Here is a 26,391-nt window from a genome sequence, read left to right as displayed (position 1 = left end):
ACCGAAGGCCTGTTCAGACAGGCACATACCCCTGTGACTCGCACCCACATGCACGCAGCACCTTGTCTGTGACTGTGCGAGAGCTCTGCCTGCCTAGGACATCACTCACACCCATGGCAGTTGCCACCCTTGATGCTGTGGCCATCAAACAACACACAACATGTTTGAACGGTTATCTGTAACCTCCCTCCTGAGGGACACAGCCCCTGGGCTATGTCTGGCCACATTGGAAAGGTCACTGCTGGGGTCTTCCCTCTCCTATGAACTCACCAGATGACTATCAGGCAATCTCCTCCTAACCTCATCCTCCCCACCTGCAACACAGGGAAGATACTGACCTACCCTACAGGGCTGTTGTGAGGATTACAAGATCATGCAAAGCATTTTTGCATTTGAAGTCACTACATAAATTCCAAGTATTACTAAAAGTAAAAATACCACATGCTAATGTGGTACTTAGACATTAGATTGCTTTGATGGAAAAGCAAGGTATCAATTATTTCAACTAAATTTAGTAAAGCATTGCATAGCCTAGAAGAGTTTTATGAATATGTAACACTCTACAGAGCTAAGGCCAGATAAGATCAGATGGATAAAAAGCCCTTCTCCTCCACACACTCCATTATCATTACCATTATCACTAGCAGCAGTAGTAGTAGTAGTAAATTTCTCACCAGTAGGCCCCAGGGTGGATCACAACAATTATACAGCCACAAGAGTGGCTGTATACTATAGTCAGCATGGATTTTTCACATTCCACAATGTTAAACTGAAGATACCCCCCATGACATTCTGATGCTTCCCATAAGCTCAATTCAAAGCAAAACATTACAAAACTTATAGTCCCGAACTCAGAAAAGCTTGCTTAACAACCTTCTAGGTTTTCATGGCAATACACAAAACAATCAAAGAAAATCAAGAGTTCAAAGTGTAAAAAGAGAGAAGAAAAAACCAGACCCCTTTTGGACTTTTTTCTGTCAAAAGTTCTCATAATTTGTTGAAATTAACTAAACATCAGCTATGTTCGCAAAGTGCCTGTAATCCTATTACTGACCTTGCCCCTTACTCTGACCCTCATATTCTAAAGTTTAAAAGTTTAAAAAATGGCTGGCTGATTTTTAATTAATTTAAGAAATTTAGCATTGGAGTCAATGATATTTCTGGGCATGCTCACTAAGAACCAACTGTCAGTGTTCTAAAAGCCAGACTCACAGCTGCTGGGCTTGCCTAATCAGGGGACCACACCCATGCCAGACCTTGATTTCACTTTAGTCATGGCTTCCCCCAAAGAATTCTGGGAAGGGTGCTGAGAGGAGACTCCTCTTCCCCGGACAGAGCTCCAGCGGCCAGAGTGGTTTAACAGTCAGCCGCTCTGATTGAAGCTCTGCGAGGGGAACACGGCATCTCCTAGCAACTCTCAGTACCCTTCACTAACTACACTTCCCAGGATTCTTTGGGGAAGACATGACTGTCTAAAGTAGAATAAAAGTCTGGTGTGGATGTGGCCAGGAACAGTTTTGGTTTAAATTCGGGTGGGAGGCTACATGTGCCTGCTGTAGAATAAAAAGGTAGGGGAAACCCTGAAAAGAATGATAACGTTCCCAATGTTTTCCTTTTGGAAAGGAAAGGGGCTTCCCCTCTGCTCAGTGCCCACCCACCCAATCTCCTCCCCTCCCCCTTCCTCCCTCCCCCTCCCCTTCCTGCCCTCTTCCTCCCCTCTCTGCCCCTCCTCCTGGTCAGTTTCACCTATCCTAAGCATGATTGCACAGGAGTAAATCCCACTGAACTCAATAAACATGCAAATGATCAGATCTCCCTTCCTCCTCCCTTCTCCCTTGCCCACTCCAGGCCTCCCTCCCCCATGGTCAGTTTTACCTATCCTATGCATGATTGCACGGGAGTAAATCCCACTGAACTCAATAAACGTGCAAATGATCAAACCTACTTGTCTCCCCCTGCTCCCCTCCTCATCCCCTGTGCTCAGTTTCACCTATCCCAAGCATGATTGCAAGGGAGTAAATCCCACTGAACTCAATGAGCATGCAAATGATCAATCCATTCTCAGCAAATTTGCACAGGATTCATTGTAGCTGCCCAATTTCCTTGCTTTTTAAGGTTTGATAGAGATATCTGTTGGCTACAGGCAAGGGTTTTTTTGCCTATTAGTGAATATAAACTACATTATTAAAGAGAATTTAGAACAAATTACACTCACAGCTAGCCAGGGTCCTGAAAACGTACATCTCAAGTGCCAAAGGCCAGGGTGAAGATGAGCAACTTCAGCATACAACAAAAGCTGTAAAAGATAGTGTCAAACGTAACCTTGCAGGGAACGGAATTCCACAGCTTAGGGGCTGCCACAGAGGATGCCCTGAACTTCTGAGGGCAGTGGAATTATCAAGAGAGCCCCCTCTGCTGATCCCAACACCCAAGAGGGTCTATAGGGAAGGAGGCGGCCTTCCAGATTTTTGGGGCCTGAGTCATTTAGGGCTTTAAAGACTAACATGAGCACTTTGAATTGCACCCAGAAACAAACTGGCCACTAACACAGCTGTTTTAAAACAGAGGTGATATGAGCTCTAAAAGAAACCACAGCCAGTAGTCTGGCTGCTGCATTTTGGACCAGTGGAAGTTTCTGAGTTATCTTCAAGGGCAGCCCCACATGGAGCGTATTGCAATAATCCAGTCTGGAAGTCACCACAGCATGGAGCACTGTGGCCAAGTCTTCTCTGTCCAAAAGCAGCCAAAGATGGTGAACCAGCCAGAGCTGGAAAAAGGCACTCCTGGTCACTGAGGCCACCTGAACCTCCAGTGACAGTGTTGGATCAAGGAATCCCTCCAGGCTGCGGACCTGCTTCAAGGGCAGTGCAACCCCATCCAGAACAGGCTGTCTTCCCACCTCCTGGACATGAGAACTCTGGACACATAACACCACTGTCTTTTCATGATTCAGCTTCACTTTACTGGCCCACATCCAGCCCACCACTGCCTCCAAGCACAGGTTCAACACCTCCAGCGCCTCTCCACATTCAAATGGAATAGAGAGGTAGAGCTGGGTGTCGTCTGCGTATTGGTGACACCTTGCTCCAAATCTCGTGATGACAGTTTCTCAGCAGCTTCATGTGGATGTTAAATAGCATGGGGGACAAGATGGAACCCCGAGGGACAGCACAGGACAGTTCCCATGGTGCCTAACAGTAGCCTCCCATAACTACTTTTTGAAAGCGGTCCCGCAGATACGACTGGAACCACTGAAGTACAGCGCCCCCCAAAAGTCCACTTCCCTGAACCACTCCAGGATACCATGGCCAACAGTATCAAAAGCCATCGAGAGATCAATCGGAACGAGCAGAGTTGCATTCCCCATGCCGCTTTCCTGACAATGGCATCAAGCAGGCATGTTACCATCCTTCCGTGGGAAGACGATAAAGAGGAACGCCACAAGTTTGACAGACATTCCCACCCACCAGAAGTGATTGTGTGGATGCTATAAAAGAAAAATGATTCACAGCTGAACAGACAAAGGAGTCAACTGCAACTGTCTGAGGATCCAGGGTCATGTTCACACCATACATCTGTGCCACCATTTTTCCACTTTAAACAGTCATGGCTTCCCCACCACCAGCCAAGAACCCTGGGAAATGGACTTTGTGAAGGGGGCTGAGACTTGTTAGGAGACTGTTATTCCCCTCACAGAATTGCAGTTCCCTGGGAAGAGGGACTGACTGTTAAACCAGTTGGGGAATTATAGCTCTGCAGGAAAATACGAGTCCCCTAATAACTCTGGGATTTCAGGGTGCCTGGAACTGTTGCACAGGACGCTTGTGTTGGAAGAAGGCAAACAGGTAAGGGGGCTAAAAGCATTGACTGGCAGGCAAAACCAAGGATTGCTTGATGCAGCAAAGACTTCGCTGATGGCACTGAATGCGATGGGCCACTAGAGTGAATGGCTTTTAATTAAAGAAACTGGATGTATTTATGAACGAGGAGGGGAAGAAGCCATTAGCCTTGACAGCTAGATGGAACACACACACACACACACACACACCAGCCCTGAGGCAGGGCACCTCCGAGGACCAGGCGCTGCTCACCTTCACCTAGATTTGTGGGTTTCCCAAAGACAACTGGCTGGCCAGTGGGGGAAGGAGATTTCTGAAACTAGCAGGACTCTTACTGGCCTTAGGTGAGTCCGCTGGACCCAGAAGCAATTTCATTTACTTTCAGTTAACTAATTTAGTTTTTTTGTAGGAGACCATGCCAATCTCTCTAACGCTAAGGAATTCAGACCCCCCCAAAACAATTCCCACTTGTCCTCCCACCTCCACCAATATATCCCAGTTTTCCTCCTTCCTGGACCACAGAAATGACCTCTTATCTTGCCCATCAAGGCACTGCTAGGATGTTTTTGCTAATTGGGTATAACAGTCTTGTCTTGTCCAGCTCTAGAAAGCTAAATCAAGGAAGCGCGGCAGCGGCTGCAAACTAATTTTATCTCCAGACTGCAGACTCCGTCTCGTCTTGTCAGTTATTGAGTTAGAAAAATGGCCACTCGCCTTAATTCTTCATATCCTCTCTCCGCAAAGCCGGGACATGAGACAGAGCTGCATGGCCAACCAGCGTATCGAGGGCATGGTCATGAAGGGATGCACTCAGGAGTTCAGCAATCTAATCAACTCGCCATGCCCACCAGCTCATAACTGCACCCATAGTAACATGTCAAAGAATCTCAGCCCAAAGCCAAAATGCACAACCAGCTACCCTGAGCCTGAGCTTTTCTCTCCCTAAATTCCACTGCAGATCCTTGCTTGGGATGAACAGGCCAACCAATCAATCATTTGTTTGTTGCATGAGGAGAGCTGCTGCTTTGCAATATATCCAAGATAATTCAACCAAATTCAATCAGATACGCCAAACACACATCAAAACTACCAGTCAAGATCACCACCTCTACTACAGTCCGTTAACTCATTATTCACAACATGGGATTGGATTTTAGTGGCAACCGCTGCAAATAATTCTCCTTTATAAGCCATTGACTTGTTAAGTGTCATTTTTCAGCAAAAGTTTACATTTTGCTGGCCATCCAGCCATTTTAGTCATGCTAGATATTGCTTCCAGGGCCGAGGGCCATATTCCTGGGGCAAGATGCAAGACTGTCTGCTTCTCCCAATATCTTGAAAGGGCATAGATGTGATGGAACACACACCTTAATTTTTAAAAAAGTCAGGGTTTTTAAATCATGATTCCATGCCCCGTAGAATTCAAGCAAATTAACCACCAATGCACATTTCTGCTTTATTCACATATTTTATTCTGGTAGTGGTGGAAAAGGGCAAAGAGCTGTATAGTATCCCGGAGCCCCCCTCCTCACCCTAAACCTCCAATCCCAGATATTTCACCAGCAATTGCCTACATTTTGTTCTATAATATCCTCAGTCCCATGTGGTCTAGAAGCCATGCTCTTGATATTTTTTAAAAAATAAAATAGGTATGGGGTGAGTAATAGCCCACCCAATAATCTGTTTGGGCTCATAAATTAAACAGGAGATTGACCCCATTCACAAGCTGACAGCTGGTTGCCCGAAAGACACCGCACCACATTTTACCCATTCTGCCAATGCCTGGATATCATGCAAGATAGAAACAGCAACATAGCTTCAGGCAAGGGAAACCCTCCCTGCAGAGTAAAATATGAAAGCTTTATTGATGTTGGGTTACCAACAATGAAGCCAGCTTTTCTTCCATCTCACCACCCCGCAAAAATCTCTCCTTTTAAAAATGGGCTACAGAAGCCACACGGTTAAAACAAAAGGCTTCTTTTAAAAAACAGACAAGCTGGAAGACCAAAGCAAGACCCGGGGGGGAAAGGCTTTTCCCATATACCCCCCACCCCAAAGGGTAAAAATACCTTAAGGAAAGTTCCATCTTCACAAACTTAGCTGAGACGGACCCAACAGGACAGATCTTGGCTAGCAGCGTGACCCTGGCCCGTCTTCATATATCAATGACAAGAGCCATTTGACACATTTCACGGTAAGCCAGGTCCAGCTGCTTTAACTTTTATACCCACATCCTCACCCTGGCGCTCCCCACACACTGTTGGACCATAATTCCCATCGTTCCTGATCACTGGCCTTTCTGGGGCTGATGGGAGTTGTAGTCCGAAACATCTTGATGTCTTCAAGGTTGGAGAAAGCTGCCTTATGCTCTTGCACACCCTGCCCCCAAACTTGGTTCCCCAGATGTCCTTAGACGGCAATTCCCATTGCCCCTGACCATTGGCCACACTGCCCGGTGATGGAGGGGGTGCCAGTCTAACATCATCTGAGGACCCAAGGCTGAGGAAGACTGCTCCTGCCAACAGATCATGCTGCCTCTCAGTCAAAACGGCTGCAATCGCACTGTGGGAATACAGACCAGAGGATCCCCTTTGGGTTCTGTGTTTATTTTATTTATTTATTTATTCATTTATTGCACTTGTATAGCCAAAGCTCTCTGGGCGGTTCACAGCAATCAAAAACATTAAAACAAATATACAATTTAAAACACATATTTTAAAAACAATTTAAAACACAATTTGAAAATTTAAAACAATATAAAAACAATTTAAAATACATGCTAAAATGCCTGGGAATTATGAGGGCGAAAACCTTCTCTCGACACCATGCCTGATTATGACAACTCTACCATGCCCCTGCCCTCTTGCTCACCTTTTTTCTCAACTAAAAAGCCCCCCAACGCTGCAACCTATCCTCTCAGGGGTGTTGCTTCAGACCCTTGATCATTTTGGTTGCCTTCTACTGCACCTTTGCATAGAATAAAATGAAATGCCAAAGGCAAGCAAAATCAATCATCGTCACTCAGGGTAGCCAAAATACTTGAGACAGCCCTGCAGAAATCTCCAGGTATTATCCATCTCAACTGTGCTTTCTCTTGGGGGGGGGGGAGAAAGGAATCAGAGGCTGGCCCCCCAGACCCAGATTGCATTGGGGAAGAGGGTTAAAACATGGATATTGCCTCCTAGCTGGCACGAGGAGTCTCTAGGGCAATAAAAAATCCCCAGCAGGCTCTTGTCGGTTTCAGGTCATTAACTTGTTTTTATTGGAAGCTTGTTTACAGCCCGCCATAAAGAGATGTGTTCCTGCGCCTCTCCAGCAGAAAGCCACAGCCAGACCCAGAAAGGGAGGAGGAAGGCAGGTAGCAGCCGGGAGACAGGGGAGGGAGACAGGATGAGACTGAGCTGCATTAATGATTTCCGGCAACGAGGTTTTGTCTCCGAAACAGCCAATTTGCAGAGAAAGGCCCAGTGCGGAGATGCCTCCCTCCCTCACCACCTCCAGCCCCTTTGGGGGACTGGTTTTGCACTTACATTACATGCAAGGGGGAAAGGAAGGGAGAGCCACAAAGGCAGCTTGTTTAGTCTATGACTTGCTGCCTTTTGAGGTACGATGCAGTGAAAGAGGAAAGCAAACCAAAGCAGACAAGCCACGGTCATGGCGACTCTACTCTAGAGATACCAAGTTGAAACACAGGCATGCAAAAGGGACAGCTGCTCACCCGGGGCGAGTTGGAATCGCCTCCAGCTGACCAAACCAGAAGCATTTAGAAGAGCCGGGACTTTGGTTCCTTACAGGCTGCAAATGGTGGCTTAGCAATTTGAGGCGCCTTTTTTTGGCAAGACAGCCAGTATGGTGCGGTGGTTAGAGTGTTGGACTATGACCTGGGAGGTCAGGGTTTGAATCCCCACATAGCCATGAAGCTCTCTGGGTGACCTTGGGCCAGTCACTGCCTCTCAGCCTCAGAGGAAGGCAATGGTAAACCCCCTCTAAATACCGCTTACCATGAAAACCCTATTCGTAGGGTCGCCATAAGTCGGAATCGCCTTGAAGGCAAAGGCTGGTTTAACCAGTACAGGCTTAACGACCCCATCAGCTGACAGAACTGGAAATGTTGCACTAGAATCCTTGGACATCATTTGCTGCAAGGGTGCAAAGAAGCCACTGGAGGTTTAATTTCTAACCTCTGGAAGAAAGGGGGGCGGTCAGGCATTCTGCTGCTAACACCACTCCCTTCTCTTTTTTTTGTGTGGTATATTTCCATTACAGTGACAAAATCAATGCAATGTACAAAACAACGATAAACCCATACAGATCAAGTCCTAGAATCAGTTTGGCAAGAAAAAGACACTCTGCACAGACTCAGAGGCACTCTGCACTTGTTCCATTCAGCCCTCTCCCCATTAGCAATAGATGAGCAGAAGGTCAGAACAAACGTAACAGCAGCAGAGAATGAAAGCAACCAAAAACAAACACAAGTTACATACATTTCAGCTTCATTCTGGCTGGCGAAGTAAACCTAGGAATTAAAAGCTGGGCATTTTGGTACCAATTAGTTGCTCATCACCAAGGTGCAAAACAACTTTCAAGAAATGGCCTGGCAGCTCAGTGGCCGCTTGTGCTTAGCACTCTCCCCCACAAAAGCCAGGCATTGACCGTCCTGATTTTCAGACTTCCCTTTTCAAACAGCAACAAGAATCGACCGCTCAGGACAAGCCACTCTTGAAAGAGAACTCACATCTGTCCTCCTTCAGTTGCTTACAGTCCTGGAGCAGAATTTGGGGACAAGTCTGGCTGAGCTCACCTTCAAGAGGGTCATCCTCAGCTCCTCCCCACCCCCCACAATCCTGCTTTCCATGACCTTGTTTACCAGCTTATTTGCTAAATGAGGCAACATTTCAGCCCACCTTGTAGGTGCATTGTTAGTCTCCAGCTCACAGCAGAAAAGAGTCCACAGAGGCCCCCTCAAAATGAACAACAAGCTTAAAGATATATCTGTATCTTCAGGTTTTTAACACCACACCAAAAGAAAAGGGAATCCAACTCAGTCTCCCAAAAGGAGAGTTTCCCAAACTTCTCACAGCTGAAATTGGAAATGGACTGCCTTCAAGTCAATTCTGACTTATGGCGACCCTATGAATAGGGTTTTCATAGTAAGTGGTATTAAGCATGATTTTATTCCAGGTCCAAATTGGGAGCATGCCTCACTCTTCACTGGGGCAGACCGAAAATAGTAAACCTTCTGGGTGCGAAGACTACCTGCACACGAAGGAGTCTACCCTCTCTGTTTCTAGACAAGTCACAGTCTTTCTCCTTGAGGGACAGTAACGTGCCTGCATACGTAGGGAGTGACTGAATGGTGCAACAGCATCTAATGTGGACACATGGCAGGATTTTCCACGCAAGCCAAGGATGATTGGGGAAAAGGCAAAACCAGTCACTCACACAGATACACAACAGGCAGACCCCCCCTTTGTGGATCCTTCAAAATTCTTGCTACACACTTCAGGTTCCCACACAACTCTGAACAGAACAGACATGCAAACAGTATCACAGTCTCTATCTATCTAGTGGCACTACTGGAATGCACGCCCAACAAGTTTAATGTGGCTGGGTGATGCCTTTTAACCGCCTCACCAAGTTCACAGTCAGGTTCCAGCATTTCAATGTATGACGACAGATCCCAACTCATTTTAGACCTGGTAAGATGAGTGCTATGGAAAAACTGGCCATTCTGGGTTCTGGGATCTGGCCCCTCCTCAAAACTTGGAAAAAGTACTTTACTAACGTGACAACGGCAGACCCCAATTTAGCCCCAGTAATTTTGTTTTTAAAGAGGTACATTTGATAAAGAGCACCAATTAAATGTAAAAAAAATACTGAAAGGATTATTGTCAACAGTAGCAAAATTATCATCGTTATCTATTACCTGCCCTTCACCCAAAGGTCCCAGGGCAGATTACTATGATTGCAGATACAACATTAAAAACAACCTAAAATCCCAAAATAGGGTGGCTCCTAAAACACGTCTCAGGTGTCAAAGCCCAGAGTAAAGAGGTGCATCTTTAGCATTCACCTAAAACTGTACAGCAAAGTTACCAGACACACTTTGGTGGGGTGGGAGCTCCACAACTTGTGGGCTGCCACAGAAAGTCCCTCTCCCGCCCGCCCCCCCTTGAGCTTCTGAGGGTGGCAGAACTATCAAAAGGGCCCCCTCTGCTGATCTCAACACCCAAGAGGGTCTGTAGGGAAGGAGGTGGCCTCTCAGATATTTGGAACCAAACTCATTTAGGGCTTTAAACAAAAGTGTGATGACCTTAAATTAGGACCGGAAGCAAACTGACAACCAACACGGCTGTTTTAAAACAGGGGTTATATGAGATCTAAAAGGAACCCCAGCCAATACCCTGGCTGCTGCATTTTGGACCTAAATGGCGCCTAGGCTTTGTAAGCAGTCCCCCCACCCCCTATGACACCCTGTTCTCCTTTTATCTAAAGACCTCCCGGAGGTGGGAATTAAAGACCACAGTGGTTAACACCTTCTTATCCAACTGCTGTCTCAGCTAAACAACTAGTATGTTAAAAGAGAGCTTTTGCCACAGTGGAGTCATTTTGACTCCACACCTTGGCTGTGCAATGCTTCATTTTATCCTAATTGGAGGTCTAATTAAGCACAATATCCTTTTACTTAAATATTCAAACATCCACAAAAGGTGGGGTGAGGCTGAACCACTATAGAGCAATTGACCCCCTTATTGGGAGGGACTAAAGGAAGGAGCATAAAGTGGCATGGGTTGGGGGCAAAGCGGGGGGACGGGACAATTTTTACATTTTTTGAAGATCATTTATATAAAACATAGCGCAGCAGAGGGATAAAGTGTTAGCCACAAAGCAACCATGTACAAATCCTCGCAGCTCACTGGGAGATCTTGAAACACGTACTATCTCACACACACAGGCTAACCTACCTCAGAGGGTTGTGGTGAAGATTAATCAGGGAAGCATCATGCCCACTACTCTGAGCTCCTTGAACAAATGAAGTATAAGGGGGAAAGTGTGTGCTTGCACATTTAATCAAAGGCCTTTAGCTCAGAGGTCTCAGAGTTGGCATCTACAGTTAAAAATATTGTGGGTTACCAAGGCTAAGTGGGGGGGGGGACCCTCCCCTCTGTCCAAGACCTTAGACTCTCTGTCAGTCAGATTAAACTTGACTAAAGGGACCAAAGATCTGACTCAAGATGGAGCTGCTTTGTATGCTTGCAGACTACAAAGCTGTATATATTTTTCACGCAGAGATAGAGAGTAGCCCAGATGTTCTGGATTTCAACCCCCCAATGTCGCCTGTACTGGCTAGGAGTTGCAAACATCTGGACAGCACCAGGCTGGCAAGGCTGCAGTAACTGAAGCAACATCCCCCACCTGTGCCATGCAGGATTCCCCCACCCCTTAACAAAAGGAGACATTGTTAGGCAGCTTTCAAAAGATGTCAGCAGGCTGATAATTATGGCAGACATCTCTTTGGGAGATGAGCGATTAACCAGGGACGCAAGTCACTTAGCAACGGAGCAGGGGGCCTGGAGTGCCAGGCGTTGTGGCCCCGGAGTGCCAGGCCAGGCGCTGACCGGCCGGCCATTTTTCTCTCCCCATCTCCTGTTTCTTTGCAGCGCACCAAGCAAACACAAGCAGAGATACTGAGCGGTGGCACAATAGCTCTTGACACACAAATAGGTTAACATAATAAAGCCAGCTTTAGCCGGCTCACTCGAGGGAGAAAAGCAATTCTCTGGCAAGCAGGAGGTAATAAAGCAGGGCTTTTGTGCGCCTGCCTCTCTGCCGCATTTGCCGACAGGAATCGCTGTTTGATTGAATTACCTTGCACGAATATTAGCTTTTTCCAAAGAATGCACCGGGCAGGAGAAAAAAAGGAGAAAGGTCCTTTCTCTCTCCCTCTCCAGCTTGCATGAAAAGTCCTCAGTATAATTTGTCATTTATATTTGACGTAACAGGTTGTCCAGAGAGCCACATATTTTCTCAAGCCACCACAAACAGATCAGCTCTTTCCTCCTTCAGCAGATTTGCAGGGGATGAAAGCAGGCACTTTGGCCCACCTGGGATATGCCCTTTTATGATCAATTTAATGATCAATTATCAGGAAAAGGGTCAACTGTGTTTACTCAGTAGCCAATGGCACTTTGCACACGCACAAAAGCACATTTTAAAAAAATGTTTTTAATGTTTTGTTTTAATGTATTTTAAAGTCTGTTTTTATGATGTTTTAAAGTGTTTTTAGCACCTCTGTTTGCCGCCCTGGGCTCCTGCTGGGAGGAAGGGCGGGATATAAAGCAAATAATAAATAAATAAATAATTCAGATGTGCTTCTGTGCATGCGCAAAGCCCCCAAACAGCCCCGGCCGAAATCAGCAAAAGAAAGAGTTGCAATCCAGCTTTTTGTTTTCTTTTGTTTGCTTTTCAATCCTCATCTCTTCAACCTCTTGGGCTAGGAATGTAGCTTTCTTTACAAAGCAACAACAACAACAAAAGGGCTTTCACAACATTCTAACCAAAACCCAGAGACATACTAAAAGCACTCTAGGGCCCACACGTTATTGCTTTAGAGATATCATGGGGAACCTCTGGCCCTCGAGATGATCTATCACCCCAGCAAGCATGGCCAATGGCCAGGGATGAGGGAAGTTGTCGTTCAGAAACATCTGGAGGGCCAAAGCTTCCCCACAGCTGCTTTGGAGACTAGAATAAATAAAGACAATAAATTAAATAAATAAATAAAATGAAGACTTTTGCTGCATATGCACAACATTCTGAAGACAGCCAGCGTGGTATAGTGGTTAGAGCAGGGGTAGCCCACGTAGTTCCCTCCATGTGCTGCCGGACTACAACTCCCACACAACTTAACTATTGGCCGTGCTTGCTTAGGCTGATGGGACTAGCTGCTTGGTAAGTTCTGGAGAACATTCCTTTGGCTGTCTCTGGGTTACAGTGTCAGACTCCTGGGAGACCAGGGTTCAGATTCCCACTCAGCCACGAAGCTCGCTGGGTGACCCTTCTCTCAGCCTAACCAACCTCACAGGGTTGTTGTGAGGATAAAATAGAGAGAGGGAGAATCATGCACATCACCTTGAGCTCCCTGAAAGAAAGATGGGACAAATGTAATAACCTAAACGTCAGACCTGGAGATTCAACCTGAGCGAGGAAATAAATAAATGAATAAATCTTGGGCATTATTGCGTTCCCAAGACTACCGAGTAAGACTAAGCACACATCCCCAATATAAACAGATGCCCAGTAAAGTAGATTTCATGCTGAAATTGTGTTACTCCTCTTCTACTTGTGCCATATTGACTAGTTGTATAATAGGATTGTTACAATGTGTTATGTTATACTTATAGTGTTGGGATGGTTTTTCTGTTGCTGTTATATCTGCCATTTGTTTTTTCTCTATTATGTTGTATTATTTCGCTTGAAATTGTTTTTGCCATTGTTTGACTTGCTGCAAGCTATTTCATATGCAATGTGTTGTTTTTCTCTTTGTTCGTCACTTTGAGTCCTATTTTTGGAAAAAAGCAACTAACAAATGTTATTAATAAATAATACTAATAATAAATGTACACAAGATCCAGGAAACTGACAGAAGTAGAAACTGTTCAGAGTTCCAGCACCTCCAACAGGAAGGGCAACAGTCATTCAAAATGAGCTTAATCCATCCCTTTCCCTATCTCAATTAAATCTACTGGGTGTAAGTTTTTCAGGATTCTACCTAGCTGCGGGACAGCAGAGGCAGCTTGCTGGCACAACTCCTTCAGTCCCGACTGTAACCAGACTGCGAGTGTCAAGTGCTGCAATAAACGCCAAAAATTATTTTTAAATAAAAACCACATATACAACGGGGGGAGTTGCAAAATCCGTAGCAATTCTGTAACACATTGTAAGTTATTAAAATAACTTTAGCTGTGCTATCTTTTCAGTATATAAAAAATATAAGCATGTTTTCAAGGTGCAGATGAAAAACCAGGTATCCGCTTATTGGGAGGCTTAGTAAGGACAGCTGGCCAGGCAGACAGACCACTGCAGCTCCTCGCTGGCCCTGCGACTGCAGCCTTGAGTGGGACTTTGGTTCCCAAACGGTGTTCTGAGGGCCACCAGCGCTGCGCAACCTTCATTCAGGCGGCCCGTAGCATGTCCACATTAAACATTCATACATTATTCTTAACTGTACTTTTATTGCTCATCTTCTTTCTCACACTTCATTTCATTGCACTAACCATCTGGATTCTATGGAACACAAATTGTAATACAATAAAACACAATATAAGGGAGAAAAGCAGCAATAAAAGCACAATTAAAAATAATACAGCATCTAGCACAACACACGACAATTGCGACAGCAGGCAGAAACAAAAATCAAGTGGTCCACCAAGACCCTTAGCAACTGTCAAGTGGTCCGTGGGGACAAAAGTTTGGGAACCCCCAACTGGGTTCCAGGAAAGGCTCCATAGGGTTCCAGATTTAATTGCCTCCAAATTCCCCACAAGTTCCAAATGCCAGTGTGCCCTGGAAGCTGCTTTATGCACAATACTTTCTCATGCCCACACATGGATCTGAAGAGGAGCAGGCCCCAATGCAAGGCCACCCTGGGCCCTTCAAATGCCATTCCCCTGCTTCCCTTTCTTGAGGTTTTGCCTTCCGGCAGCCCTGATAACTCTTCAGTGGCTCACAGGCTTACGTTTTTAATGGCCCTCCCTCTTTAGACTTGAAATATCTTGCAATGTGAAACTTGGAACAGAGATTTATCGACCTGTTAAAGGCACCAATGGATCTTTGTGTAGGAAAAAAGAAAGGCACGTGTGAAAACCCCCACTAAATTCTTGGAGTTTTTAAAAGGCATAAAGATGAAGGAAGCACACACTGTCATTATCATTCAAGAGGTTCCACCACAACGAAGAAACAAAGAAGACAAATTTTTCCAGACTTCAGATCTTTGCATTTTCCATCCTCAACTGCTTTAAAGGTGTTTAATGCATGCAACTCCACCGCTGCCCAGTGAGTTTGAAATCTTAGAAGGCACGATCTCACCTAATTCCTTTGTGATTTTACTGTCCCTCAAAACAATGCATGATTTTGTTTTGGCCCGCAGAGGTAAGTTAGGGCAAGCTCACTCCGTTTCAAACCCAAGACCAGCTACTGAGTGAGGCCTGCCCCCTTGCCCAACACTCACAAGGCAGCACACACGGCATCCAGGATGGGGAACCACCGCAAATGTGCCCCTGCAGACATGCATACTGTCTGGCCTTTGGGATTCTCGAAGGCCAGACCCCCTCCCCAGGCACTGCATTAATCTGGCACGGAAGAACCATGGACTCCATAAAAAAGCGGGTTTCTCAATCTACCCCATTTAACTATTCCTGGACTACAAAGCAACGATAATGAGCATGCTCTAAGGCCAGAAGAATTACAAACAGTTCATTATGCTACAGTTAGTTACAAACCACCATTTCAACACTCCACTTCCACGCCCTTTACGCAGACCTAGACTCACATGGCCAGCTGTGCACACATAGCTCCCAGCAGCATGGGGGCACATCACAGGAATTACCTATGGCACAAATACATTTAATCCAGCCTTTGCCAACAGGGTGCCCTCCTGTCGGTTTGGACTACAACTCCCAAGGGCCCTAGAGCCACCAGAGAAAAGCACAGCAGCCTTGCAGCAGGCGAAGGTCTACTTCCCAACACCTGACACAACTGGACAGGCGACCCCTCCCTGTAAGATCCAAAACCAGAGCAGTTCTCCTGATCTCAGCCCTACCACCTAAATACCAGCTCCTGAGGAACCTGAGAGTAACCATTCACCTGGCTGGCCATTGTGGGAAGCTGAACTAGAGGAGTCCTTGTCTATCCAGCAGGACTCAGTCCGTCCGTTATCTCCATTCATAGACATCCCCTCTCCCCCCCCCCAAAAAAAGTCCCACAGGCCCCTCTAGTCGGACCCTTTATGACCGGCTGCCTACGTTTTTGCCCTTAATTTGCCAGAGACCTCCAGCCTCAGATAACGAGATGCTCTTGGCTGAACAGCTTCTTTGTAAGAGACACTAAGGCCACGTTCACGTCATACATTTATTCCACAATTATTCCACTTTAAAGTCATGGCTTCCCCCAAGGAATTCTGGGAAGTGTAGCTCATGAAGGGTGCTGAGTTTTTAGGAGACCTCTATTCTCCTCACATGAGTTACAATACTCTGATTGATTTAACTATCAATCCCTTTTCCTAGAGAATTCTGGGTATTGCAGGTAAGTGGCGGAACAGGGGTCTCCTCACAACTCTCAGCATCCTTCACAAACTACACTTCCCAGGATTCTTTGGGGGAAACCCCGTTTAAAGTGGAATAATAGTGGAATAAATGTACAGCGTGAATGTGGCCTAAAGCAAGCTCTTCTGCGCCAGATGGGTTAGTGCGCTCATCCCCGATCATGTGAAAGGAACACCTTAAAAGTGTGTGTGTGGGGGGGGGACAGACTCATTGCAATTTAACTCTAACGCAGCCTTTGTCTCCAGAACCCTTGTGTGATCCTAGCCGGCATGCACGTTGCAGAGATTGCACTTTTAAAACATTTTTTAATAAACACATTTTTGCTACACTTATTTCAGGCAAACAGAGCAAGGTGGTAATAGCAGGAATGTACAATGCAAAGACTGGGGGGGGAGAGAGGGGAATAATCTCGGAGACCCAATTTTGCTGCATTTCTGCCTCTCACTCCACACTTTCCTGATGCAATCAATCAACTCCTGCTTTTTCCCAGCCCACCTAAAACTTCTTCTCTTTAAAAGAAAAGCAACTGAAGATTCCAGATTAAGGGTTCAAGGGCAGACACAATCTTAGGAGGAAATTAGCTGCTGTTGTTAAGAACAGCAGCAGCTGCCCCACTGTTGTGTAGGCACAACAAACAAAAATGCAAGTTTATTTATTTATTTATTGCATTTATATACCGCCCCATAGCCGAAGTTCTGCAAAGCCTTCCCTCCCCCGCCTCCTCGAAATGGAACTTTTTCTACAAGCTAAGTATGTAAACAGAAGGACGTCAAGACGACAATCCCTGCTAGATCAGACCCATTTAGGCCAGGACGCCGTTCCCAAGAATCACCAGATGCCTTCAGGTCTGCCAGTGGGCTGCCACAATGCTATTTGGCTACCTGCTATTCATGGAAGACTGCCGCTGCACATGGAGGCTTCATCCTCAGCAGCTGAGGGAACCCTGCACCGTGAATTTTATCTAGTGCTTTAATGCATGTATCACTTTGCTGGGACAGAAAGTTCGATGCCTGTGGGCAGCCCACAAGCAAGGACCCAGCCAGCAGCCCTTCCCAGATTAACTGCCCCCCACTTATGGGATGCTGAGGCAGAACTTCTTAGCTAGCAGCCCCCCAGATGTCGCTGGACTCCAACTCCAGCAGCCCCAGCCAGCATGGCCAATGGTCAGGGATGATGCAAAGTGGAGCCCAGCAAAGCCTGGAGTGCTCCATCTGAGGCTCACAGTATGTCTTGCAAAGCACTGTTCAAAATTCAGCTTGTTTTACTGAACATATCAGATTCTCCTCTCCCCCGGATACAAAAAGGATAAATAAGTCTGCATTTACAAGTACTGCAGAGAATTCCAAACACTAGCCTGGAAAAAAAATGCACTGACTAGACACATGGGTTGGTTGAGATTGCTATCCACCCCACTGATGTCACAAGGGCATGCGTCAGCAACAGCCATCCTTTTCATGAAAAGCAACCAAGCTCTTTCAGAAATTAGGAACAATGGATATGAGCATTTCCATCCTCCGGTCTAGTGAGGTTACAGAGGGGTGACCTCCCTCTGTTCAGACACAGACCTATCCTCCAACCAGCCACATAACGAAAGCATGTCCCCAGGAGGAAAAGAGTGGGGTGTCGAGCACCCAAATTCCCACTCCTTGTAAGGCGATCAAAAGAAAAGTCAACACTCTTGTGCTGACAAAGCGTCACCGCACCTCAAATGAGCCTGAGCAGAAGCATTCTGATTGGAAGGGGGGGGGAATAATCACACAAGTGAAACGTTTCCATCTCTTCACCTCAAAGTGACAGACTGCGCAGCATCAGAGGAAAAGCCACCAAAAACAGAAAACAGGAGGAAGAGGAAGAATGGGATGTTGCCAAGGGACCAAGCCCCAGGACGCGTCCAGGGAGTGAGCTGCCTATCAAGCTTTTCCAGCCAGACGAGGATGCCAGGATACTCCAACTGAAGCAAAGCACCCTCTTCAGAAGGAGTGGGCACAATGCGAGGAACCCAGGCACTTCTGTGCAGCTTTTGGCCAGGGACTCCTCCTCCGAAAGGCCTCTGACCAAGTCTACCTTCAACGCTGGCCCCAATTTCTCCTGCCCCCCCCCCAGGACTCCTCCTCCCAGCAGATGTATCCCCGGCCTAGAGGCGCAGAGACGGGCACCTCCACCAGCAAGCGCACAAACCTGTCCACGGACATAGGAACCCACCCGCAGAGGCTCACCCAACCCACCCGCTGCTGCCCCCACTCCGTGCAATGCACCTGAGGGTGCCCAACGGTCCCTTATTAGGAAGAGGAGCCCAGAACAGCCCAAGAGCACCCGGGCGCTTCAACCGCCCCACATCTGCGGGGAAGAGCAAGGCAGGTAAACCCTTCATACATTTCAAAAGTTAGTTGAGAAATTGTTGGATATTTCACCTGCCCTAAGAGATGCAAAGCCAAGCCAAATGCAGTGTGATGTAGCAGTTAGAGCAGGGCTGGGAAACCTTTGTCCCTCCAGATTCTCCCATCAGCTCCATCCAGCATGGTCAGTGGGCACTGTAGCCCAGCAAACATCTGCAGAGCCAGAGGCTCCCCATTCCTGGGTTAAGAGCGTCGGGCTGGGTCGTTCAAATCCCCACTCGGCTGCAAAGCTTACTGGGATGACCGTGGGCCAGCCGCTTAGTATTTCTTGGCCTAACCCACCTCACGAGGCTGTTGTGAGGATAAAGTGGGGAGAGGGGACACCATGTACACCACCGTGAGCTCCTTGGATTAAAGGCAAGAGATTAGCGTAACAACGCATAAAGAAAGAAAATGGAAGGACAACATGTCAGAAAGCCAAAAATCTGGGGGCACCGAGGTGGTGAAAGTCCTCCAAAGCCCATCAGATGCCCCAGAGCTCTCGTCCAAGGTGGGCCTGCCCCCCCACAGGAGGATGTCTGGGAAGAGAATCCTCCTGTACACACACACTGACAGCTCTGCCACAATGCAAAACAACACAACTCCGAGAGATAAGGAAGGATCAGCATCAAGATTTAAAAGTGGCCCTGCAAAGGGAGAAAAACATTCTCCAGAGGCTGATGCCTCAGCACCCGGGAAGAGCTGCAAGCCTGTGTCACGTCAGAGGCCTCCCCCCCCCCCCGCAACCTTGCCTCCCCTCCCCCACATTTACCATCCAGGTGCTCCTTAAGTCCTCTCGAAATCCTTTTCAGGACGCCGCAGCCGGAAGCAGCCTCGTCCGCCTCGTCCTTGGAGCCATGAAGCAAAGAGGGAGGATGGGAGGGAGCGGAGGAGAGGGAGGCAAGACGGCAAAAAGCAAAGAGAAAAAAAAGCGGGCGGGGAAGGGAGGAAATCCTCGCTAGGTTTGAAAAACAAAGCCACCAAGAAAAGAGAATCACATGAATGTATTTTGCTCTCCGACGGGAAATCCAAGGCGCTTGCAAGGCAAAGCGAAGCTTTGCAGCCCCGTCGAGTCCGGCTGGGCGCTCTCAGCGAGGCTTCCGCGGCGCGCTACAGCCGATCCGCAGCATCCGCCCGCCGGTTGCTCTCTCGATCTCGGGCGCGGAGCTGCTGCCCAGGCGGCGGCGGCGGCGACGAGGTCCGGCCGGCATGGGCCGCTTCACGGGCAGCGGGCTCTTCGGGGCCCGGGCAGCACAGCCCTCCCGGGGCTCTGCAGGAGTCGCCTCGGCCGCAACCCGCGAGCGATGTTCACATCCCGCCGGGGCCGCGCGCGGCAGAGCCGAGATAGCCAAGACGACATGGATGGAGCAGGCAAGAGGCCGCGGAGGAGGAGAGCCGCGAGCGGGGCTGGTCCCTTTGTGTGCGGAGCAGCCGGGCCGCCGAGGGGAGGATGAACGCTCGCTCCCTCTCGCGGAAAAGAGGAGAGGCAGGCAGGCGCAACAGAGAAGACAACAGGCTGCACTTTCGAGGGAAAGGCCGGCCGGGAAGGTGTAAACTCCACTCCCAGGCTCCGACGACCCTCTCTTCGGCCGGGCAGACAGCGCTGCTGCTGCTGCTCTGAGGCCAAGGCGGCTCGCTCAGCCTCTGCCGAGAGCACCCATCTCCAAAAGGTACCTCAAGCAGCGCCCAACCTTCCGAGCGCGAGGTGGCGACGGCTTGGTGCAAAGCAGAAAAAGGAGCGGGGGGGGCGAAGGCAGCGCGGCGGCTCCAGCTGTGCCTTCGCCGCGACCGCCGCGCCGAAGAGATTCCGCGCACCAGCTGGCTCGCCGAAAGAGAAGCGCGCAAAGCTGCGGGTGGTTTTCGACGGCCGGGCGGCCCTAGAAAGCGGCCGGGCCCTCCCTGCTGTCCATCCCTGCAGGCGGCGGCGGCGGCGGCTGCTGCGATGCCCGGGCCTGGCTTGCTCCGCGGGCGGCTCCTTACCCCGCGGCCTCCCTCCTCCGCGGCGGCTCCGGCGACACTGAGCCGAGCAGAGCCGAGCGCGGCGGAGACAGCCAGCCAGCCAGCGGCTCCCTCCCCGGCGCAAGGCGCACGCGGCTCGGCCACGCCCCCATTATCCCCGGGCAGCGGTTGCCCAGGCGACGCCACGAAGCGTCTTTCTCGCGCGCGCCCGCCCGCCCCATCCCTCTCTCGCGGCAGTAGGCGGAGCCTGGAGAGCCACGCGGCCCCCTTCGCGGCAAAATTCGAGCGGGGCTCTAGTGCAGGAGGGAGACTACAAGGGCCGGCATGCTCCGCGCGTAGTCAGGTCGACCCCCCACCCACTCACCGCTGGGGACAGCCTGACGAGGGGAGATGTGCTTGGAAGGAGATGTGCAGGAGACGGAATAATGGGCTCAAGTTGCAGGAAGCCAGATTTCGACTGGACATCAGGAAAAACTTCCTAACTGTTAGAGCCATACGACAATGGAACCAATTACCTAGAGAGGTAGTGGGCTCTCCCACAGTGGAGGCATTCCAGAGGCAGCTGGACAACCATCTGCCAGGTGTGCTTTATCTTGGATTCCTGCACTGAGCAGGGGGTTGGACTTGATGGCCTTATAGGCCCCTTCCAACTCTACTGTTCTATGATTCTATGATAAGGGTCGCTGGATCAATCAACATATCTTCGTGCACAAGCTATTCTTTTTCCCCTTTTTAACACCTGGTGATATTTTAATACCGAACGGCATTTTTTTTAAAAAAAAGTTGTTGTATTTGTCTCTTTTTAATAACCCATGCAGAGGAGAAATTATATAAATGTACAGAATATGAAAGAAAAGTTCAGTTATAGTAAAAGCCCGGGTGTAGTCGTCCGCATCCTCTGAGCAATTCAGCATGAAAAGGGAGTGTGTTGGCCGCTGAGAAGAGTTTTCTAGCATGCTTCCTTGTTTTTTCCCTCCTGACTGGAGATTCTTCTCAGTAGCTAGTTCATACTAACTAGGGCTCCTAGGGACGTCTGTTGTTGTGGAAGAAGGAATTAACAAGGACCTCATTCTCAGCTCAGCAGCAAAAAAGGGGAGGGGTGTGGCTGTGAGTAACACAAAGTGATGTGGCCCTTCTGAACTTGCCACTACACTACTCAGTGGAAGTCTTAAGGAGCATGAAAGAACCTATATAGGAGAGAAACCATATGAATGCTTAGCTTCAGTTGGTGTGGAACCCTTAACAGACATCAAAGAGCCACACAGGGAGAAACCGTATACATGCATCAAGTGTGAAAACAGTTTTAGCAGTAATGGAGATCTCACTAAACACCAAAGAACCCACACAGGGGGAAAACCATATAAGACCATGGAGTGTGGAAAAAGCTTGAGCTGAAGTGGGCATCTTAAGAGACATTAAAGAATCCATACAGGGGAGACTATATAAGTGCATGAGAAAAAACTTAACTGTTAGAGTGGTATGACAATGGAGTCAATGACCTCAGGAGGTGGTGGGCTCTCCAACCCTGGAGGCATTCAAGGGACAGCTGGACAGCCACCTGTCAGAGATGCTTTAATTTGGATTCCTGCATTGACCAGGAGGTTGGACTCAATGGCCTTATAGGCCCCTTCCAACTCTACAATTCTGTGGCTCTTTTTAAATTGAGTGCATATGATTTTAGCTGCAGTGGGATTTTCTGAGTACGGATCAATGGATCTGCCTGTTTTTGTCCAATTCCATCCTGGTTTTGGAGATTTTTTTAAAAAAATTGTATGCATTCTTTATTTTGTATGCATTCTTCCCTGAAATATGCATTTTGTATGCTTTTTAATGTATTTCTCCCTACAATTCCAATTTCCCTAACAAAATACACATTTCATGGGGGGGAAATGAAGTGAAACTGCTTCACAAACTACAATTCCCAGGATTCTTTGGGGGAAGCCAAGACTTTTAAAGTGGTATGCTTTAAACGTATGGTGTGCGTGTGAAAGAGTTGTGTCCCCCTGCATAACCTTATAGCGGATGACACTATACGTCATCTGTATAACAGGTATGATAACACAGGCAGTTTATGGACTGCTAAACATAGCTCCATAGGTCAGAATAGGATTGGTGGAGCCTTTTAAGATCCCTGGCTTGCTCTTACCCACTTTCTTTCTTTCAATTAGAGACAGCAGACAGCAACTGCCTGTTCCAGAGATTTATGCTGAGCAGAATTTTGTGTGTGTGTGGGGGGGGGAATTCTTTTGGGGTTCTGGACATTTTTAGTTAAAATTTAAGTGTCAGGTATCCCTAAACTATAAAAATATGTTTCATGACATTTCTTTATTTAAATAAATATGTGCCTACTTTTATAAAACAAAGATGAAAAATCCCTGCTCATATGATTTAAAGTAGCCTTTCAAGTTCAGCACCGCGCCCCCACAGTGAAATTTCATTTTAAAAAGTTGTGCAGTATGCTAGTCAGACCATGATTCCATTCACTGATCGGCAACAGCTCTCCATATTTTCAGACAGGGTTGTGGGACCTACTTAGAGTAAACCTACTGAAATTAATGGACTCAAGTTAGTCATGTCTATTCACTTCAATGGGTCTTCTCTGAGTGGAGCTAGCATTGAATACCACCCAGGGGGTCCTTCCCAGTCTACCTGGAGAAAATCTTGGGGACCAAACTTGGAAACTCCTGCATGCGAAGCATTTTGTGCTCCGCCTCTTCCCACCATCCGTGCACAAACTTTGCCTTATACAGAGCCAGACCATTGATCCATCTAGCCCAGTGGTGCCTGCCCTGATAGGCAGCAGCTCTCCAGAGTCCCCAGCCGAAGTCTTTCCCATCAGCTGCTGGACAGAACCAGAGGCATTCTGGATGCAAAGTATGTGCTTTGCCACCGAGCTGCTACGGGGGACAGTTATTTAGTTATAGGCCATTTCTATGCCACTTAATATATGACTTCTCTAAGTAGTGCACAGCAAGTTAAACACAGCTATTATAAAAAAGATACATTAAAACCATCAATACAATGCTAATAAATATATATATACTGGCATCTGTACCAGTATCTGTATCTAAGAGCCAGTGTGGTGTAGTGGTTAAGGTGCTGGACTACAACCTGGGAGACCAGAGTTCGAATCCCCACACAGCCATGAAGCTCACTGGGTGACCTTGGGCCAGTCACTGCCTCTCAGCCTCAGAGGGAGGCAAAGGTAAACCACCTCTGAATACCACTTACCATGAAAACCGTATTCCTAGGGTCGCCATAAGTCAGGATCGACTTGAAGGCAGTCCAAAGTCCAAAGTACCATCACTGAGTACTGACTGTACCCCCTGCTTTTAACATACCTTCTCACTCAACACCTCTCAGCCCCCTGGCTCTTACCCAGGCCCCAAATAAACTCATAGGTCATCCCAAAATCTCTCATAACCAAGAGGGTCCCTGAACCTTCTGACCCCACCTTAGGCTGCAATCCCCTACACACTTACCTGGGAGTAAGTCGCATTAAGCCCAATGGAGCTTAATTCTGAGTAGACATGTACTGGATTGCAGCCCAAGCCTCTCACGGTTGGCTTAACGGGCTGAGGGAACTTCCTCGCAGCTGCATCCCATTCAGCAGTGGATCAGACCCTCAGTGTCCAGGCCAAGTTAACTCATTGTGGGACAATGGCAGGCAACCCTTTTCCTTGCTGCTGCGGCTTGTTGCAAGGGATTGCCAGCAAGGCCTCTTCTTGCCACTGGGCTTGAGCTGGTGCAGCTTCAGCTTGCCCTCCTTTTCCCACAAGGCCTGTCCTCTCAGAACTTGAGCTTCCTTTTAAGGGAAGCCAGGAGGCAGCCGGTTGCTCATGCTCAGAGGACTGCACAGACAGCTCCCGAAAAACTGAGCGGAGCCCTCAGTAAACCATCCCACAGATCTGTGCATGCCACTTGACAGCTTGAAGGTGTGTGTTTTACCAAGCACAAAAAAAAAGAAAAAAAAATAGGAAGAGCCTGCTGGATTGGGCCAGTGGCCCATCTAGTCCAGCATCCTGTTCTCACTCTGGCCAACTAGTTGCCCATGGGAAGCCCGAAAGCGCAAGAGCATTCTCCCCTCCTGTGGTTTCTAGCAACTGGTATTCAGAAGCATTACGTTATGGACTGCCTTCAAGTCAATCCCGACTTATGGCGACCCCATGAAAAGGGTTTTCATGGTAAGCGGCATTCATATCGCCTCCAAAAAGAAAAACCTGCATCCTTTCTTGATACAATTGTGGGCAGTGTCTCGGTGTTCAAAATGTCAGCCTGTTTTCATTTCAAGTGTCTAGGTTTGGAGGACTCAAGTTATTTCCTGGGAATTAAGGATGGGAGGGGGAGTTCTCCAGTTTCAGAGAAACCCTCTCAGCTCTAGCTGCCTATTGTACAAAGTTATTGACTTATCAAGGTTGAAATACACTCAGTGCCGTCCAAGGAAACAAGGATAACTCGGCATTACGCGGTCATCCAGAGATCTGTTTTCATGGCAACGGGCTTCCTTCTCTGCACATTAAACGGCTGAGTTGTGCAAAGTTCAGACATTACATAAACAGGGAGGTAATAACAACAAAAATCAATGGGTGCATAGGCATGGCAAAAGGAGATAGCATTGATTTGCTTGGCCATCAATATGTAAGTATCATTGCTTCTTGCCCTCTTCAAAACCCTCCCCACATTGGCAGGAAAGACAATAGGCTGAAGGACATGTGCCAGGAGTCACCAGGACTCCACATCACAACCTGTCCTTGCAACACTCGGATTTTAATTCATAGCAGATCCTTGGCCACCATTGCAGTTGGACAGAAGTCATGAATCCACATGACATTTTAACCATTTCATGCACACTGTGTCCATGCTTGTGAGCAAAGAAGCATGCACACACACACACGCACATGAATGACTTACCATTTATAAAGCCTTAAATGCTACAAAACCCATTGTGCAAAGCAATGACTTATGAAACATGCACATTCAAAAGAACACCTCAGGCCTTTCACCAAAACGAGCGGCTGACAATATTGACAAAGTTACTGCAAAACAAAGGAAAATAGTTAGCTGTCGATTTGGAAAGACAAGACAGACACATCTTCTGCAGAAATCTACAGAATTAAAAATGCCAGTTACAGTGCGTGCAGCTGTGCACACTTGTCAACATTTCTATTGTAAGGTCCTCAAGGCAGAGAACCTTTGCTTGCATTACTCTCCAGAATGTTGTGTACGATGACCATCCTGCAGTGATGCTATGAGTTCATCTGAATATCTGGGTGCAGGCTAGCTTTCCTTATTGTGGAATAGAAGAGCCTCGCTTGCTTGCTCCTGTCCATAGAAGAGTGTCCAGGTAGATGTTTTTAAAATAATAAATAACAGGATAAATACAGAGGCTGCATGCGGCTGCAGCATTTTTATGTCAGGGCTTAATTTAGGGTCAGTTCCCGTAGGCAGAAATGCCAAGGTCAAGAGGTCAGCTGCTTATTTGCTGCGTTGATCCTCCCTGCCATTTATTTCTAGTCTCCAGAGAGTTATTCAGCCACAACAAATCTCTGTTACTGTCAAATCCTGGGGCAAGAGACAGTCTGTGCTTTCTATACATCCTCCTGCAGTTCAGAGGCAGACATTTATGGGGATGGACAGCTGAGGTTGCAGGAGACAGATCTCCCAGTACGGCTTCAGACAAGTGACATTTTGTGTGTGTGCATAAGGTGTGTCATGAAAGCCACAACTCTGCCCCAATGTAGCCAAGCTAGAAGAAAAGTGTTAATGGTCAGTAGATGGATCTCCTCTCAGCAGCAACTTCATCATTTGTGAGCTGAAGTTCCTTCTAGGCAGTTTTCTGGAGTGGATCTCTTTAGGGTTTGTTTGGGATCCTCACAGCTTCTTGATTGAGAACCC

General features: G+C 47.7%; 1 protein-coding gene across 1 annotated transcript in view; it reads right to left on the bottom strand.

Moving 5' to 3' along the window:
* Positions 1-20,625, bottom strand: part of FAM222A (family with sequence similarity 222 member A) — a 105,749-nt gene extending 85,124 nt beyond the window's left edge. The window contains exon 1 of the mRNA XM_061602413.1: positions 19,310-20,625. The gene's annotated coding sequence lies outside the window, so the exon portion shown is untranslated. The remainder of the gene's footprint in view (positions 1-19,309) is intronic.
* Between the last annotated feature and the right edge of the window lie 5,766 nt (positions 20,626-26,391).

This window comes from Rhineura floridana, chromosome 19 (assembly GCF_030035675.1).
Source record: "Rhineura floridana isolate rRhiFlo1 chromosome 19, rRhiFlo1.hap2, whole genome shotgun sequence".
Lineage (NCBI taxonomy): Eukaryota > Metazoa > Chordata > Lepidosauria > Squamata > Rhineuridae > Rhineura > Rhineura floridana.
The sequence above is the reverse complement of the archived record's forward strand: the minus strand, read 5'-3'. Positions and strand labels throughout refer to the sequence as shown.